This window comes from Rhyacophila brunnea, unplaced genomic scaffold, assembly GCF_057557595.1.
Source record: "Rhyacophila brunnea isolate RB1 unplaced genomic scaffold, BYU_Rbru_1.0 scaffold_4, whole genome shotgun sequence".
NCBI classification, from domain to species: Eukaryota; Metazoa; Arthropoda; class Insecta; order Trichoptera; family Rhyacophilidae; genus Rhyacophila; species Rhyacophila brunnea.
Genome location: NW_028233068.1, coordinates 18,468,838 through 18,488,804, shown reverse-complemented (window position 1 = coordinate 18,488,804; position 19,967 = coordinate 18,468,838). Strand labels below are relative to the sequence as shown.

The window sequence follows — 19,967 nt, the reverse complement described above, 5'->3', positions numbered from 1 at the left end:
GCGGCAAACTTCGAATGTGTTTGTAATTTTGTGCAAAGTGCGAATGTAATGTTTTCAAATAATTGATATGGATTAATTATACCATCGTATTATTTTCTCGAAATCATAAACATACTATAATAGTATTTGAGTATCAACTTATGTTCAATTTGAATTGGGTTATAATAATAATATCATCATCATCATCATCATCAGCCTGAATCTATCCACTGCTGGATGAAGGCCTCTTCAAGTTGCTTCCACTTCTCTCGGTCCTGTGCATTGCGTTGCCACGTACTTCCGCAGAACTTTATCATTTCATCGATCCAGCGGCCTCTAGGTCTACCTTGTGGACGTTTTGTACTTCTTGGATACCACTGGATGACTAGATTTGTCCAACGATTGTCTCTTCTTCGAGCTATGTGTCCAGCCCATCTCCATTTAAGGCTTTTAATAAACTCTATTACATCGCAAACCCTTGTCTGCTTCCTTATCCACTCATTCCTCTTTTTGTCCTTTCGCGTTATGCCCAGCATGCACCTCTCCATACCACGTTGTGCTACTCTAAGTTTCTGGATCTCTCTTTTACTTAGGGTCCATGTTTCACACGCATATGTCATCACGGGAAGCACACACTGGTTGAACACTTTGCGCTTTAGGCACAGTGGAAGGTCACTTTTGAAGACATTATTCAGGCGGCCAAAAGCACTCCAGCCTAGCTTTACTCTGCGAACAATTTCATCAAATATACATCCATCTATAGATACTTGTTGTCCCAGATAGATGTAGCTTTTCACCTGTTCGAGCTGAGTGCCATTGATGAGGATCTCTTTTTGGCCTGCAAAGCAGTTGAACATGACTTTCGTCTTTGTTACATTTATTTTCAAACCTACTTTGTTGCTTACTTCAGCGAGTTCCTGCATTCTGCTTTGGAGGTCTTCTGAGTCTTGCGAGAAAATTACTATGTCATCGGCAAAGCGCAGATGACTCAGGTATTCTCCATTTATGGGGATCCCTTTGTCATTCCAGTCAAGTTGCCTGAATAAGTCTTCAAGGGTAGCTGTAAATAGTTTAGGTGAGATTGTATCACCTTGTCGGACTCCTTTGCTGATAGGAAATCTGCGCGATGGTTTATGGAGATTTACAGATGCTGTTGCGCTACTGTATATATTATTGAAAATATTTATATAGCGTCCAGGGATTCCTTGTTTTCTGAGTGCGTCGAGTATTGAACATTTCTTTATCGAATCAAACGCCTTCTCATAGTCTATAAAACCCATGCATAGTGGCAGTTTGTATTCCTGGTACCGCTCTATGATTTCTCTGACGACTTGGATATGGTCCATAGTGCTGTATCCTCCTCTAAATCCGGCTTGTTCTCTCGGTTGGTTCTCGTCTAGTACATTTTGCAGACGGTTTGAGAGAATTTTTGTGAACGTCTTGTAGAGAATAGGGAGTAGACTTATTGGACGATAATTTGCTAGGTCTTCTCTGTCACCTTTTTTGTGAAGAATGACAATGCTGGCATTTTTCCATACCTCTGGGACATCCTCTTTGCATATGCAGGCTGTGAACAATTGTGCAAGTACTTCATTTGCATCCTTTCCTGCTTTTTTGAGGATATCTATCGTTAAACCGTCTTCCCCGGGGGCTTTCCCACTTTTCATGTAATTTAAAGCATGGGTTACTTCCCAGGATGTAATTTCGGGAGTATGGTCTTCCGAATTTCCATTTCTCTGAAGATCTAAGTCTATAGTCGTATTGTCAGTGTCATCACTGTAGAGATCGCTGTAGAACTCTTCAACTCGGCTTAACAAGTGTTCCCAATTTCTGACGATAGAACCATCTTTTGCTTTTAGTGCTGTGATTTGACGTTTTCCTATCGACAAGCATTGCTTGTTTTTGTTTAAACTTCTGCCTGCTTTCACAATTGCTTGTATGAGGTTTACATTGAATTTACGAAGGTCTTCTCTAATCTTCCTTCGGAGGGTTTTGCAAAGTGATGAAAACTCCATATCGTTTTGCGCCTGTCTATCGCTCTTGGTTTTCCTTCTCTGCTCCATAAGATTCAATGTTGCCTTCGAAAGCTTGGTGGAAGGTGTAACTTCTGAGCTTTTTACGCCTGTTTTTTCTGCACATTGTAGAATAATATTCGTTATATCCTCCGCGTTGGATAGGGAAACGGTTTCGTTCTCATCTAAGAAAGCCGATAGTGCATTTTTGAGTTCATTTTGGAATTCAGTATTGTTCTGCAGGTATACGCGAGCATTTGACTTCTTCTGCAGTTTGGATCTTTCTGATTTGACGTTCAATCTTATCTTACATCTCACCATCCGGTGATCACTGCCGGTGTTAAACTGATTGATCACCTTACAGTTTAAAAATGTATATTTTCTGTCAGTGAGGATGTAATCGATTTCGCTGGTCCTTCCTGTCGGGCTTCTCCACGTCCATTTACGTGTAGGTTTATGTTGAAAAAAGTAATTCATGATGTGAAGATTGTTGGTTTCAGCAAACTCCACAAGCATGTCCCCTCTACCATCCCTTGAGCCATGTCCGAAATGTCCGACCGCTACGTCATCTCTTTGGTATGATCCAATACGTGCATTGAAATCTCCCATTATGATGTTGAAGTGGCATTTACTTTTATTTTTCAAGGATGTTATTTCCTCGTAAAACTCTTCCACTTTTTCATCAGGATAGCTCTGTGTCGGAGCATATACTTGCAAAATCTGAATGCGGTACCTAGCATTGATTTTAAGTATCACGCTTGCGACCCTGTCAGAAATGCAGTTGAACTCGACTATGCGGTCCCTCCAGGCTTTGTTGACAACAAATCCAACACCGCTCGTGCGTCCTTCATCGGTTCCTTTGGAGTACAGCACATGTCCGCTTTGTAAAGTAATAATACTCTCACCTTTACGCCTTACTTCGCTGAGTCCGACAACATCCCAGTGGATATTCCGGAGCACTTCTTGAAACTCTACAAGTTTGGCATCGCTGGACAATGTTCTTGCGTTATATGTAGCAATGGTCATCTGTTGGCAGCCTTTTCCGGGTCTCCGGGGATTTTTAGCACCCTCTGCCTTCCTTCGCTGATCGCTGCCGTGATCAGTATCAGGTTGGCCTCCGGAGAATGAGGGCCGGGTTCTAGAAGTTTTTGTTTTCATATGAAGGTTTTGGACATAACACACCACGCTGTCCAGACGGGTTGGTGTGTGGTTTTTCTGTCTGGGTGATCCTTCCCGTAGCCAAAGGTCTCTCGTTTTAAGGCGCCAGAGTTTCGCCTTGCACCCTTCTCTATTAGCTACAGATATTATGTTGCGTTATACAGCACATTATCTGCATTGCCCGGGGGACGCCACGCGGAGGCTAGAGATAGGATTTGCTGACTTTCTTGGACAGTGGCGTCTCAACATTTTTTAGAGGTATACCTATTGGCATCGGTATACATCATTGAGGCCATAGTCAGCATATATATCAATAGTATGTTTGCTACAAAATCCACCCAAGTTATCAGTACGTACTTGCACAGGTTTGATTAAAAACTATGATGAAATTAACATTTAAAAAATATGAATGCTTAATATTATTTTGACAGCCCTGTTTTCTGATCGATCGGCTTTACATCTAGCAGGTGTTCATTAAAAAAAAAATAATGCTCCGCGGCAGAAATTATCAGTAATAATAATAATATTTCTTGAAATAAAATCTCCGATGATTAGTGATTTTTGCGAAAAGATCGATTTAAATTAACGTAGTTGCGACGCCGAGGTCCTTTTTATACTGAATTATATTTGAACGGCGAGCTCTTCAGCGGCCCCTTAATGAACATTACAAATTATTAATTTCAGACGTTTACATGACATTTAGATATATTTCAAAACAGTATTAAGTAAGTATATAAAAGTTGTTAAACAGTAGAAAAGTGTACTTAAATACAAATTATATAGAAGGAAGTACGCCGAATGAGCTAAGCAGACACTATTTTAAGAATTTATAAAACAATGCCCACCTATACTCATTGTCACGTAAAAATGTGTCAATATACCAATTATTTCGGTTATTACCAATGGCGTGTTAGTTCTGCACCTTGGGAGAACAAACAACTGGTCAATACTACCAAGAATCGCAGAGTTCTCATTTTCACCGCGTATAAGTTGGAAAAAATACGTGGCTAATTATAAATATCGTCTAGTGTTTAAGCAACAATATGTAAGTATACCTAAAAGGATGTTAGTTAGATAAAACCACGGATAGTATCCATACAACCTCAAGTAAAGGAATGTCAAAAATTTCATTTGAACTCACTCTACCGTAAGCTGATGTAAGTTTAGAAAACATAAGAAGGTACCTCTTGATATTCATTGAATAGTAATAAATTAGGAAGATTACTGAAAAAGTTGGCATTTTATTCGTATAAATATAAAACATACTATTTTAATTATTTAATTCTTTACGTGTGTGATATATGATAAACCGTGGCAAAACTCTATGAAAAGGGGAAGTTGTGAATAAACAAGAACGTTTGGGTAAATAAAAAGTTTCGGCGCACGATGAAACTTTCAATGGTAGAAGTACGAAATCTTTTTCGTAGTCGGTAAGTAATAATATAGTTCGTGTTTTAAAATTAGTAATGATAAGAAAGTTTTATTAATGAAATTGGATGTTATAGGAAGGTTTTTTTAAATTTATTTATAACACTTTGGGCCCACGTTGGTTGTCAGTTATAGTATGTTGTAGTATTTATAAAATAGAAAAACTTCCGGTTTTAGTATTTATTCAGAGTTTACAGAGTCAACAATAACAGATAATATTTCAAACGGTACACGAAAATAGATTAACAATATATGACTCGCTCGACGAAATAACCAAATGAATTTGCCAAAAACTTAGTTCAGTTCAGGTAGGTATCACATTTGACAACTAGAACTACACTTATCACTATAAACGAATCTTGATAGTGTAAGGTGTACTTTCAAAGAAGAGGACCGTATGATCAAAAGGCTCAGAGTTAATCAGACTAAACTGACTGGCTTTAAGACTGTGAGAGATATCAATTACGGAGTCAACATAGAGATAAATCATAATCCGTTTACATAGTGCTTGCGACATCCAGTCAATGGGCAGTGCCATCTATGGGTCTCTTTTCGAAGTCACACTGCTATATATAGAGTGAAATCCTAATCTGTCTACATAGCGCTTGCGGTATCCAGTCAATATCCCGCGCCATCCATGGGTCTCATTTCGAAGATATGCCGCTATAATGTTCACATTATATTGAAAAACAATTATTGGAAAAATATTCTCAGTTAATGATACGTAATTTAAATTATGCATAGCTTAAAATAATATTATGAAAATGGGTACAGAGTAATTTGACCATTAAACTCTCATTAAATTTTCGTAAATGTTCGCGTGGAGTGTGCGCCCCATTTCATATTTATAAAGAGCACCTTTAATATAACACGAATTTTTGCTTGTTAATATAATTAAATAGATAAACAGTTAGCAATGCCGAGAAGAGGAGAGTGTTTTGCTTAATTAAAATAAATTCGTAGGCCGGTGAGGCAGGCATTTCTGGGCCCCACCCTACCGAGAGATTTATTTTTTGTGTTGCCTTCGCGAGGCTTTGTTCAAAAATACACTTGAAACCGTTGGACCATAACAAGTGCCGGGTGGCTCAAAGTAAACGATGATTTATATTGTAAAAATGATAAATAATCTTGATACTGCTTTGTTGTAACTGGGTGGTCGAGAGGCATAAATAAAGACACTTTTTAAGGGCCTTCGAAAAAATTGCGCCATGTATTCATACGGGGAATCTATGGTGTAAACTATTATTCCCATTTTATTATATTTTATTTACGAGTTTTTTTTTACCATTATTGCTTTTCGATGAACGAGAACATTTTTAGAAACCAATAAATACGTCAATATAAGTTTTTTTTATAAAATGAAAGAACCAATAGTAATGCTATTATGATTAAGTAATAAAAAAAATATTGAGCAATAAACGTTATTTTATCCGAATATTGAACAAAGGAAAACTTTTGAAAGCTCTTTTTTTAGAATGTATTTTTTGGAGTAACGTATTCTCAGAAATATAAAACACCAAATAAGTTTCTAAGTATATTAAGATTCGCTGACGTAAGCATAATATTAAATGGATAATCAATTAAATTTATTAAAAATCAATTATTCTGAGTATATCGATAATAGACGTGTATTTTTATTTTTGTTAGTAAAATGTACGTGTATAATTATTGTATTATTAGTAGAGTTATATTATTATTATTGTTTTTACTGTTCACAACACAGGCTTTTTTTTGATCTGTCAATATAAATATATTCATTTTACAATGAATTTGGGCTTTTACTACTAGTTACTACTTTAAGTACTAATATGAATATAAACTGTCCGAAAACGCCTCCATCGGTTCAGCATTTTTCATACAGTGATGATTTTAATGTAATATAATAACATAACATCAATATTGGCACCCATTACTACTCAATATAGATGAATCTTTGTCCCTTCTAGAAACGTATCCATTTATATTTGTCAGCCACAAACTGCCTCCACGAACTAAGCCTCAAAATGGTGTCTTTTTTAAAATAGTTGAATCACTTCATTGAAGGCTTCTCTTCTCTGTTGATTCTTTACAACCTGCTGAAAAGGAAAAACTGATGGTTGAGTGTCTTCTATTCTTTAGACAAAGCCTGAAAAATGAAACTGTGAAGCTTTCGCATGTCAGGTGATATAGGGATATTGTACAAAATACGTAATCAAAAATCTCACACCATATACAGACGCTCTTATCAATAACTTCATTTGCTTAAATCCAACATTACTACAAACCATTTTTCTGTAAAGTCAAGGACTTCAACACTAACACAATATAGGTAGTATGGTATTATGTTGAAAAAAAATATTGAAAATATAATAACCATTAGTTTATTTAACTGCAACTGCATAAGACCATATTTTATATACACATTTATATTAAAGTGAAATTATCACGTATTTTTTTACAGCAATGCCAGAAATTGACTATAATCCCTAACACGTTTTTTCATTATATTATTATAATAATCTGGAAAAGTACAGTACTTACTAAAATACTATTAAGATGCAATTTATGTACTCTATATTAATTTATGTACCATTGCTTAATACTGCATAATAAACAATGCTGTTCAGTGATATGATTAAAAAAACTTTGTATAAAAAACTTCTAGCTAAAGTATTAAATAAAAGCTTTATAGTCGCCATCTGTTGGTTAAATTGAAAATAAGCTTATAAGTAAACACTTGAAACTTTGAGAGATCATTAAACGGAAATCAACAAACCGCCTAATTCCAGTACAAACTTACTAAATGCAGCTTTAGGTTATTTGTTTTTTTAAACAATTAATTAAAATTATATCATAGAGAATTATTGCTGGAGATAAAACTTTAAATTTTAATTAAATACAAGTAAATAAGAAAAACTTTGTGTTATTTTTTTTTTGTGTGAAAGGATTATTTATAAAATAAACAATGTGTCCACAGTCTCTATAAATATTTCTGAGCAATTATCGCTCTCTAAATAATTGATAGTATGCTGGTGACGATTATAAAATCGTCATTTACTTTATGGAACATTTACCAAGTAGGCCATCCACTATCCCACAAACTAAAGTGGGAGAGATTTTTATTATACTGAGATATTACACACTTGAGTGGGATAATTCGTATTATTGCTCCATTTGGATTCACCACAGCAATTTTAATTACAGGGGTGGGACTAGGGTAAAATAAAACCAAAGAAATTTCATGGAATGAAGTAGCTATCATGTAAAGGTGCAAGCAATCAGGATTCCAGAAAATAACAATAGATTAAAATGTTTTCAATTACGATTGGTTGCAATATAATTTTGTAATAATTATATTTTTAAAATTTAAACTTACTATGTAGATAAGTAAGTATTGAATTTATATAAAAATTAACAACATAAATATAAATATACACGTCTAAATTGTATGCTACGAAAACATAATTATACTGAAATCACGTACCTATATAATCACATTTTGTAGATTATATAGGGGTTTACGGAAAGTTTTTGGATCCTTTAATACTGTTTGAGAAGAGAGAAAGGAGATATGTAAATAATCACAACTTTTTAGGACGATGTTTCTTTAAAAAAAACTAATTCAGCTTCATTGATTCTCCTTATATAATTACGGTTATTTGGCATAATTTTTTTAAACTTATTTCCCGTTTTATTTTGGACACAGTTTTTTCTTAATTTATATATAATAGTGCCAATATAACAGCAATTTAAGGACAATTCAACTGTCACGTTTGATAAATTTGATACTTTATGTAATAGTTTTAATTGATTTGAAAAATAGCATTCCTCCACACAATGGAGGTTATAGTAACACAAGGAATGGTTGTTAACCAATAGCCCCACCTAATTATTCTGACTCTATTCATTAATTCCTTGCAATGGATCAAATATACATTGAACAAAACAACATTAGGTTTTTTCCAGCCGTAAGCTCAAACCCGCGATCTGAATTATTGTTCTTCTTTCAATATACTGCTAAAATTATAGGTTTATATACATTTCTACCTTTTGTATATTTAAATAGGGAGAACTTATTAGATTTGATACGTTTTCGTCCCTTGTAATAAACTTAATGAGCATGCATTCCTTGCAAGTTAGTTATATTCATTCGTATTGCGATAGAGAGAAAATTTGTAACCCTCATATTCAATGGTTAAAAATAAAGACTGATACGCATCTGCTACAAAAAATAAATATTCCAGAAACTATACACAAATATTTAAAATATTTTCATACATAGGTAAAAGTCTTGCTTAAATTCACTGACAAGTAAACTAGTGAGGCCATGAGTGTCAGTTGTTTCATCGGAAGTAGCAATGGATGCTAATGTAAACCTTAATGTTTTATGACGTGAACTGTTTAAACTACATTCAATTTGACAGCACTGTTAGAGTTTCAATCAAGTAATTCTAAATATTAATATTGGGTAAATTCTGTTCTGAAAATTCTAATCAGGCATCAGTGTTTCATGGCGGATTCCATATCTCAAGATGAAAACTTTAAAAGCTTTTTAAATTGAATATTTGGTTTTTAGTCAATGAATAATTCACAATATTTAACAATATAACATTATTTTATTAGACAGACATATTTTGAAATCACGCCAAAAAATATTTTTGAAAAAATATGTCATTTCAAGAGTATTATAAAATCTACTATTTAATATATTCGTAATTGGATAGGATGCATATATCTCGTCGTCGTCGAAGAATAGTGTTATTGGGTAACATTTTTGTAATTACTGAGTGTTTTTTTTTCCGATTTCTCAAAAATATATTTTTGATGAATGTGAGTGTTGATTCTAGGTTACTCAAATGTGTTGTTTGAAAGAAGGTGTATTTCGGTATGAACTAAGCTTAATTTGTTATGGTGTATACGGTTAAGTATGTACAAATTTATAATTTGTCATCCGCGCACATCGGCCAGACAGTCCACATTTTTGGGTGTCATATTAACACGAGTGCGGCCCTGCCCGTATATTATCCTTTTTTTATCCGCGATGCCATCTTCATTTTTCACGAAATAAAACGCCGCCGCGAAAATGTAAAGAGCAATAATTTACGACAATAATAAATAAATGCATAATGAGCTCAGCGCTAATGCTTTTGGCACGCGGTGTACAAGGAAAGCTGAACGCGTCCCAAAGATTTATTATTAAGAAATAAGATGGCGAAAGAAATAAGAAGCAAACGGGGAAAGGAAGGGAGACGAAGAACGGAGAAGATTATTAGTGGAAATTTTCCGGGCTTTTGTGTTGCTCTACAGCGAAACACTCCAGCGATCACTAAAGTTGAAATGTCATTTTTTTTCTTTCCTCAACGCGTCCTCGACAATAAAACATGCTCTCTTATGGCCTAGCAGTTAACCTTATTACTTCGGAAATCCTTCTCTCCTCTCGGGGTATTTTTTGATCCGTCGAAATGAGCGGCGGCTACGTGAGTGCCGAAATGTCAACTTTGTTACGTGTTTAATTTTGACTTACGGTATTTTTTTAAATGTCCAACATGAAATTCGATGTTGTAATATAAAATATTTCCTATTCAATAAATGTATTATGTGTGTACATGCTTTTAATACAAATTGAATCTTAGTCACATATTTTACCAGGTACATAGATATAAAAAAATTAAAGTGTTATACTATGGAATAATATAATATAATATTTTCCAATTATTATTAATAATTTCATAATTAACATTATACTTAATTAAATATAATAACTTAATTGGCGATTCCGTGATTATAATGCTTTTAAAAATTAAGTTTTTTTTAAAATTGTAGTATATTTGTGACAATTGTAAATATTTATGTTGACAACTATTTCAGCCTACAAACCCATCTTCAGAATACGTAAATAAAATAATATTTTTTAAAGCCACCATCAAAAATATTGAAAAAACCTTAACCTTAAAAGGTTAAGGAAAGTAAAGCTTAAAAATATGAACACAATTATAATACTAAGTCTGCGATGGCCAAATGGTAACGCATCGGCTTATAAAGTAGTGGGTCTAGGGTTTCAATCTAGCAAATTCACATGTGATTACACCCAGAAAATGGATCTAATAGATTTAACGGGTGGCTAACATCCCATATCTATATTGGATTGTAGAACCAATTGTGAGAAATACAATCATTTTAACACAATTTCAGATTCACTATGTCAGGAAATTACGTGAATTGCCAGGATAATCTATGTAATGTAATTTTATTCCGTATACATTATTATAACATGTTTTGTATTGATAACCTCATATAACATTATTCTTGTGTTACAGTAAAATTCACCGAATCATAATATTATTCAGACTACTATGATTAAAAATCAGACACTTTTGCGTATTTTATTCGTGCATAATAACGAAAAATCAAACCTGGCCGTCAACTATGGTGTCAATACATACAGTCAAAAGATTATCACCGCTATCTATCAATATGCCAATGTACAGGGCGTAATTTTTATTTAATTAAGTCCCATAATAAATAAAGATCATAAATCGAAGTAATTGTCGTTGGCTAATTAAAGTTGATATATTTTTTCACTACATAACCATTATCAAGTAAAATATAAATATTTTATTAACATTTTAATATCAAGCCGAGTGATGTACATAATACTACTAATTTTTCAAAGATTTTATGTATATTAAATCATTATAAATACACACAAAGAAATATATAATAATTTTGACGTCTACGCCATAGAGGGTCTACGCCGTAGAGGGTCTACGCAAGTCTCTCATATTTGAGATAAAGTGACAATGACTAATGAAAAGATGTTTGTTTATACAATACTTTTCATAATATCATATATTATTATCAGTATCATATTCTTAGCCATTCTTTAGACCTACTACAGTCATGCTCAACGCGTCGATTGTGGGACGGTTTTTACATCGATCGCACCATTCCCGAGGCTTCTAATTGAGGGGAAAAATGTATAAAGCATCATGCAGCTTCAATTAAAGTAGGTAAGAAACAAAAGGTTTTCTGTTTGTTTTTGAAAAGCACAACCCTCTTCGATATATTCAAATTATACCATAATATTATAACCCTATTAAATAATATTATTATGACTGCACTATCTTTAATTTAAATAATGGTCAAAGTAGCTCAGTTCTATGATCATCATCATCATCAGGGGCGCGACAACCTGGTGTGGGTCCTGGCCTCCTCCAACAGCTCCCTCCACCTGTCCCTATCCAGTGTGGCCGCTTTCCAATTTGGTACCCCCAAAATACGGCAGTTACTAGCAGCTCCATCTAACCAGCGAATCTTTGGCCTCCCTCTTCATCTACGTCCTATTGGATTGCTGGACATCATTCTCTTTGCCGGTTCATTATCATTTACACGGTGTACATGACCTAGCCATCGCAGTCTCCCAATCTTGATTGATTGAACTGCGCTGCAATCTTCGTACAGCCCTTAGAGCTCAGCATTATAGCTTCTCCTCCAATTGGTGCCATCCCTGATCGTTCCATATATACAGCGGAGAATTTTTCTTTCAAAGATCTTCAGGGCTCGTTCATTTCGCAGAGTTAATGTCCAGGTTTCCGAAGCGTAGGTGAGTACTAGCTTTACAACTGTCTTTTAAAGAGTGCTTTTAGTTCGGCGAGATAGTAAGCGGATGATTGATTGGATGATGACATGATTCTCTTGTTGATTTCTTCTGTAATATAGCTCAGTTCAATGAATATATTATTATTATACTATGTCCGATCGTAATAAGATCATACTATGGACCTTCACAGATTGGATATTTTGTATGAACATATTTTTGTTTTTACGAGAAATAGATGTTAGCCACTTGCTCAACCTATTAGATCCATACTCAGACTCATACAAATATAAAAACAATATGTATATTTGCCAGACCCAGGATTCTAATCTGGGACCCCCACGACATTTTAAGCTGACGCGTAAGCCGCTTGACCATCGTGGGCGTACATTAATATACTAGTACTAAATACTACATTGAGTACAGTTAATATAATGTAATACAACTTATAATATCCGTAAAGACCCATCAAAACTGAGTCATTATTTATATGCGCATATATATTAATGTGTAAGTGATGGAGAGAAGCCCTTTTCCCTTTGACCTACTAATTGTTATAATTGTAATTGAGATTTTGAAGGGAACACTATTCCTATTTTTATTTACTTAATCAGCTTAAGTGAAAGTCGTTTTCAATCATAGTGAAAGAAAGAAAAGATACGAAGCTCCTTACTTTTAACTGAGGCGTAGCTTAATTTTACCATCGCGCAATAGGCTCTTATATGTAAATGATACTCTTGTATGTATGTACAGTATAAGAATTATTTGATGACAAGTAGTGCAATGAGTATCCAAAATAATACAAAAACTTGTAATTTTCACGACGTATGAGAAATTGAGTGTTAATGACGTTGATGAATGACTAATTCTAATGATAGTAAAAAATAACGCGATTTGATAAGCATTTAATGTAGTACCTACTAGTTAAAATTATTGTTATTAAGTAAGAGGCCCGTAGCTTTATTAGTTAAAGCATATTGGCGCGATACCAGTGGATATACGGGTTCAAATCCCATCAGGCGTCGTATTTTTTTCAAATATGATTTTTTCTAAGAGTAATATATCTAAGGTGTTCAAGTTATGTATATTTGATGAATGAAAATAGGAGAGTGTCACAGTTTTTATCTCTTCTTAGTCGTGCACTCATGGCTGAGAATCGTGACCACATTTAAATTTCGCTGCCCTTTGAGCGACGAAGACTTTCCATCTTTCTCGATCTTCCGCTTCTCTCAGGGCAGAATCGATGGTGCCCCCAGTCAGCTATTTCACTTGGTCGCTCCATCGAGCAGACGCTCTTCCTCTGCTTCGCCTTCCCTGGAGGCTACCCAAAACTACTAGTCTCTCTAGGTTGTCCGGTCCGCGCCTGACAATATGTCCAAAAAACTGCAGAATTCTTCTCAGACATATAGTCGAGAGCTGTTCCTTTATCTTCAGTCTCTGGATGATTGACTGGTTCGTCCTGTACTCCATCCAAGAAATGTAAAGCATTCGGCGCCAACACCACATCTCAAAGGCATTAATTGCCTTCCGTCCCCTTGCCTTCAGGGTCCACGACTCGATTCCGTATAGAAATATCGAGAACACTAATGTTTGCACAAGCATCATTTTTGTGCCAATTGAAATTCCCCGATCCTTCCATATAGTGGTACCTAAGGCGTGTCATCGCATTTTTTGCAATCTGTGTACGTCTTCTTTTGCGCAGTTTTTATACTGGATAATAAATCCCAAATAGTTATTTTTATACGATCCTTGTGCGTTATGCTTAACATAAACTTCTTCATATCGCGTCATACTACTCTCAGTTTAAAGTTTTTTTAAAAATCTATTTTCAATATTTTGCACCCATCTCTAGTACTGAAAAAACACTTCACGCTTCAAGGATTGTGGGAGGCAACTCAATTTATAATATTGGATATATATTAGACGTGATAAATTAAGAGTTGTTTAAAACTTTATCCATCCCCATTACGAGTATTTGAGCACTCATAAAGAAGAAACTTCTTGATAAATAAATATTAATATACAGCGATTACTATTTCAATTCATTAAGTCCGCCACATTTTCCATCGAAGAGATTAATCATTTTTCTTACTTAACAGCTAATACTAAAATATAATTTGTTGAAATTAGTTTAGATTTGATAGACTAGTTTATTTAATAACACACCTAATTGGAACATTAAACTGGTCTTGATTAATACACAGGATGAATATTATTATTAAACCACGAGTCCAAATACAATATCCAAAAGCATTAATTAGTTTTAATATTTTTAACAACTAGTTCATAACTCTTAGAATCGTAAACCAATAAGATTTTTAAAAAACTAATATGTTAAGTGTACTTCTAAATAAGTACCACAGAATAGGGGTTATTTAAGGCTTTGGTATTGAATTGCGAATTACGTTGGCATTTTTTCATTATACAACAATCATCATTTTATACAAACAGTTTACCATATTATTGCATTCAAAGTATGCGCAATAATTAGCGCTACCATTGAAGTATAGAGTTCCGTGCCACGGTCTAACTATATTATAGGCCCCCAATAATCTATACTACCTACTATAATAGTACGCCTTGGGATTATATTAATAAAGTCACATACAAATACAATAAAAGAATATTACATTATTAAATTATTCTTGAGAAATATTCGTTGTATAAAAAAAATAGTTTATTTAATTATTAGCAAGTGCAATAAGTAGCTACGTAAAATTTTTGAGTAATCCTGACACACCGGTTAGTAATTTTATTATGGTAGCTTAATACTTTGATTTAAAATACAAAAACCGATTTTCAATTAGTAACTCAATTTAGGAAATGCTTTAGAGAGTATTGTATACACCATTACTAAAAATTATACCTATAGCATAGTGGTCAGTGCACATGGGCGCAATTCCCGTGGGGCGCAAGCTCGAATCCTGCTGGGGGTCGTATTTTTTCAAAAAGTTTTTTTCTCTCTTCTCTTCGACCATGTCCGATACTAATATGATCATATGGGACTCCAAAGAGTGGATGTTTTTATTAACAGATTTTGTTTTTACGAAAAAATGGATGTCAGCCACTTGCTCAACCTATTAGGTCCATACTCTGACTCATATATAAATTGAAAAACAATGCGTGTGCTTGTCAGACCCAGGATTCGAACCTGGGACCACGACGCTATAGGCCAACGCTTAAGCCGCGCGGTGATTTATAAGTATTTTCAAATTATGTATGTCCAATAAAATATGTTACAATCTGAAATTTTGTGAATTAATCTTTGAATAAAAAAATAGTTTGTTAAATGAATAGATATATTCAGGAAGAATGAGAATATAAGAAGGAGGAACGTGCAGCTTCTAGTCACATTAGAAATGAAGAAGCGAGTGTGGACCTGGCTCGGCGACTTATTGAGAAAAACAACTCGTAATCATGGCCCCCACAACCTTAAGCGGCCCCCATGCATATCTCTAAGTTTAAGAGCAGTGTGATGTTCTACACTAGTATTCGCTAAATGGTAGTCTCCAATGAAACCTCAGGGTCCAAGGTGAAATTAAGGGCGTTCCATGTATATTTTAGCGATTTTTAGTATTTTTAAATAAATCTACTTGAATTATTGAGTTTTCGGCACTCGGCATTCTATTATGAAGAACTGATCACGACCCCTTTTTGTGGTAGCCAAGTAACATGCAATGCTTCACTATATTTGATAAATAGCCATTTTTATTAGTCTAGATTAGGGAATCCAATCCCGCGCCAAAATTCTGATCCCGGGATTTCGGGATTACAATTCGACAACCCCGGGATCCCGGGACTGGTCCCGGGATTGGCATTTTTTTCCATTGTTAATATAAAATTTTTATATTTACAAATAACATTGATAAAATCAGTCAAAAATAAATCTAGTATAATTTATACAATTTAAGACATTTATTGTTAATATTGTATATCTACGTTCAATCTTGGAAATACATAAGTTTAATGGAGTTAATAATATTAAATATATATGTATATATAAATAATAATGTGAATTTAATATGAGATTGCTGTTTCTGATAGTAAGGACTTAATGAATGGATTAGCGAGATTTAAAATAGTAAAGCAAATAATCATGGCGTACTTATGGCCTTTCCGCTTCATAAATCTAATTAGTCAATCAAATATGAAACTGCCGTAAAACGTATGATATCATGGTGGAAATACTTTTTAATAATTTATGTGATAAAATAAAATGAATCGGCAACTTACACATGGGTATAAATCAAACTTCATTCAAACTCAGTTTATTTCTAATGTAGTTACTTTTTATTAAAAGTATTTTTTCTGTTATAATTTCGCTTATCTTTTATGCTCCATAAAAATTGATAAAAAAAATCAATCCCGAAATCCCGGGATTATATTTATCAATCCCGGGATTCATAGGTATCGAAAATAGCTCGGGATCCCGGGATTCCGGGATTCGGGATCCCGGGATTGGAATCCCTAGTCTAGATACACACTAAATTAATTAAAATAAGTTTCTACATGTGAATTATTACTTAATTATATAAATCATCATATCACATTGAATTGCATCATATTGATACATATTTGTAAATGGTCATAGAAGGCAAATAGCGCCGCAGGCGACTTTTTTACTTTTAGAGAAAATTGTGATGTATGTTTATTTTACTTAAGGGCACACATGCTTACCTAGAGTTTCTGTTTTTTCATTTAAAGTTGAACTATGACATTGAATACTAGGTATGATTTTTAAAGTGAAAGTGATATTATGTTACATCTCTTTTACGCATGCTAATATGATTAAAAAGTTTTTCTTTCTCTTTCTGTCACATTCGAATTTGATTACCAAAGTTTAAACATTTACTATGCGTATTAGCTGACGTGCTTCGTCGTTTACAAATTATAACATGAATTTAAAAAATATATGTATTTATAATATTAAATATATTTTATAATGTACACAGATTTTTTTAACAACTATATTATATATACTTTTATTTATTTGTCGCATATTCAAAATGTTCTTGCTATATTAAAATCTTTTTTTTAGCCGGCCAAGTAAATCCGTATTTTTGGCCATAGACTAATAGAAAAAACTCTCTGCTGTCAGATTATGTTGATAGCAAATTGCAAGATACCTAACGAAGGAATTGTGTTTTATATCAGGAATAAGAAACACTATCTGTAAGTACAATATTATGTTATTTATTACTGTAGTAGTATTCTGTGTGTTTTGCATATATTATTCAAGTGTTAATTTATTGTTTTCTTAGTCTACATTAGTTGCGTGGTTAGTTTAGAGGTTATTGCGAGAATGCCTGTGATTTCATATTTATTTGTTTGATATAATCTAAGGCGTTCTAGTTGTTATTAAACATGTTACCTACCTGATTACTTTATTTTAGTTAATCAATCTTTTTTGATGCTTTGTATTATCACTAATCCGTTTTAATTACCATTCTTCAAACAGTCGCACACTATAAAAGATTAAAAATCACACTATTAACAGTTCATATGTTATGTTTTTTGCAGATGGAGAAAATGTCTACCGAGATCTTTGCTTGTCGACGGTTTCATATGAATAAGATGGAATGAAATAAATCTTTTAATTAATAATGAAATAAATCCGACTTTCGGCGTACGATCCGAACATGGCGTGATTCATATAATATTATTTATGACGTAGACCATCAAGCATATATACCCATTTTATAGATTTAATAGTACAATTACAAAAGGTAAATATAAAGTGACTAATGTTTGTAACCTATAGCTATGTCTATCTCGCATACATATTTAAAAAATAAAACAATTTTATAATTACATTTTTGCACTAAATTTATTATCGATAATGATATAAAAGTTGCTAAATTGATTCATAATATTCTAAAATATAATATAATTTTGCATATCAGTTACTTGTATCATATCAGGTATGTCATTTGGTAGAGCTTACTCTCCAAGTCTTTTCTTTTTCATCCTCAATATCACTTTGATATTAGAAACATTGTCTTTCTAACACCATTTCAAAGACTTTAAGTTTTCTAGATGCTGTATATTAATTCTTCTCTTCGGCTATATCTGCATCTTAGTTGCAGCATATGGATACAATGCGGCGCCTCCAAGAATCTCTGTCACTCTAGTTTTTTTGCATCGTTCCAGGTCATACTAGCAGCCCGTAACTCCGCCAGATATGCTATATAGATAGTATTTAGCGGCCATCCAGGACGCCGGAATCCGGTTGGCTTGAAGAACAGGCAAACCAGATTGGGATTCTCTTCAGGCACTCGCAGCACGTGGCCGGGCCAGGTACAAAGTTGCGTATTCACTCTCAACGTGATGCGAGGCTATTTGGTGCGTTCTTTTATCTCCCGTTACTTCTAAAATTACCGCACACCCAGTATCCGTCGTAAACATCTGTTCTCGAAGCTCAGTATACGGTTGCTCGGAGCCTTTGTAAGGTGCCATGACATAAAAACTAGTAAGATATTTAAAATAGCTGCTAGAATGAATACATTGTTGAAAGGAAATGAAAACTGATAATATGATATATCAATTAATTTGTCCATCTGAAGTTGTAGATATCAGTTAATAATTATGTGTTATACCAGTAATTAAATGCTGACTTCAAATGAAAATTGACTATTAAATATTGAAATAATATATTACCAGTTTTGATTTTTTTAAGTACTATACTATATCCATGGTTCATATTACAATGTCATAGTAAAACTTAGAAGAATAAAATATGTCGTAAGACGAAATCAATCTTGGGGTTTTAATATAAGTTAAATAAATAGTACACAGCTAATTTGTTATTACTTTGAATACATGCCATGTCTTTACATCAATAAAAAACAGAAAAACAATTTAATAATGTATAAATATTTATATAAGACTTAACAACGTCTAGTTAGACATCTAGTTAGACACGATGACCTCCATTTAATTTCCTCTTATTTTAAAATTCACCAAGATATATCCTAATAAGTAGGTAAGTATATTACATTTGTACATATAATAAGTAAATCAAGTACTTAACATAAATAATTATACTGTAAAATTAAATTACAATTGAAGCAGTATATATGGACCCCACAGAGTAATTAACAATATAATAATTTATATAATTATATCGGGTATATACTATATTGACACATTTTAATGAAGTCTATTTTTCTTGGTACCTACGTTCAATGATAAATGTTGTTTTATATTGTAACATAAACAATGGTAATATGCATTGATCTTTCTGATTTTTAAACTGTGATATCTATTTTATATATCTATTGATTTCTATGTGTATTATTGATACATTATTTATTTCAAATACAATAATTTCAAAACTAACAGTAAATAATATATAGAAAGCGTCATGTTGTTTAGTTGGAACATCTACTAGGAAATTCCATCCAATCCAAATTCAATTTTTACCAGGTGGGTACTTGTAGGTCAGTTATTTTTGGAATAAAATGAATCCCTTAAAAAATATGAAATAAGAATAGAATGATAAATATTTGTGAAAATTTACCAAATCAACATGTTTAACGTGAATATTTTCACACTAAAATGATAAATATTGTTAAGAAAATATACACAAACAGTTCATTCAGAAGTTATGACGTTTAAAAGATCCCGCGAGTTAACTCGTGCGTGGCACTGATCATGAGGTGATATCAGTTATAATCATTTATGAGGAATGGTTATAAGCCATTGGCACAACCAATTTGGTTTTTGACCTTGAGAACAAAATGTACTTTTTACACGGAACCAAAACTCACGGCTGCAGAGACGAATGCTTATACAAAATATGGCGCAGTGGAATC

General features: G+C 33.4%; 2 long non-coding RNA genes across 2 annotated transcripts in view; one reads left to right on the top strand and one right to left on the bottom strand.

Moving 5' to 3' along the window:
* LOC147067039 (uncharacterized) overlaps positions 1-19,967 on the bottom strand; it is a 428,769-nt gene that overhangs the window by 285,051 nt on the left and 123,751 nt on the right. The window lies entirely within an intron of this gene.
* Positions 17,250-18,909, top strand: LOC147067040 (uncharacterized). Its single transcript, XR_015071506.1, has 3 exons — positions 17,250-17,325; positions 17,674-17,879; positions 18,304-18,909. It is a non-coding gene; the product is annotated as an uncharacterized LOC147067040 (long non-coding RNA).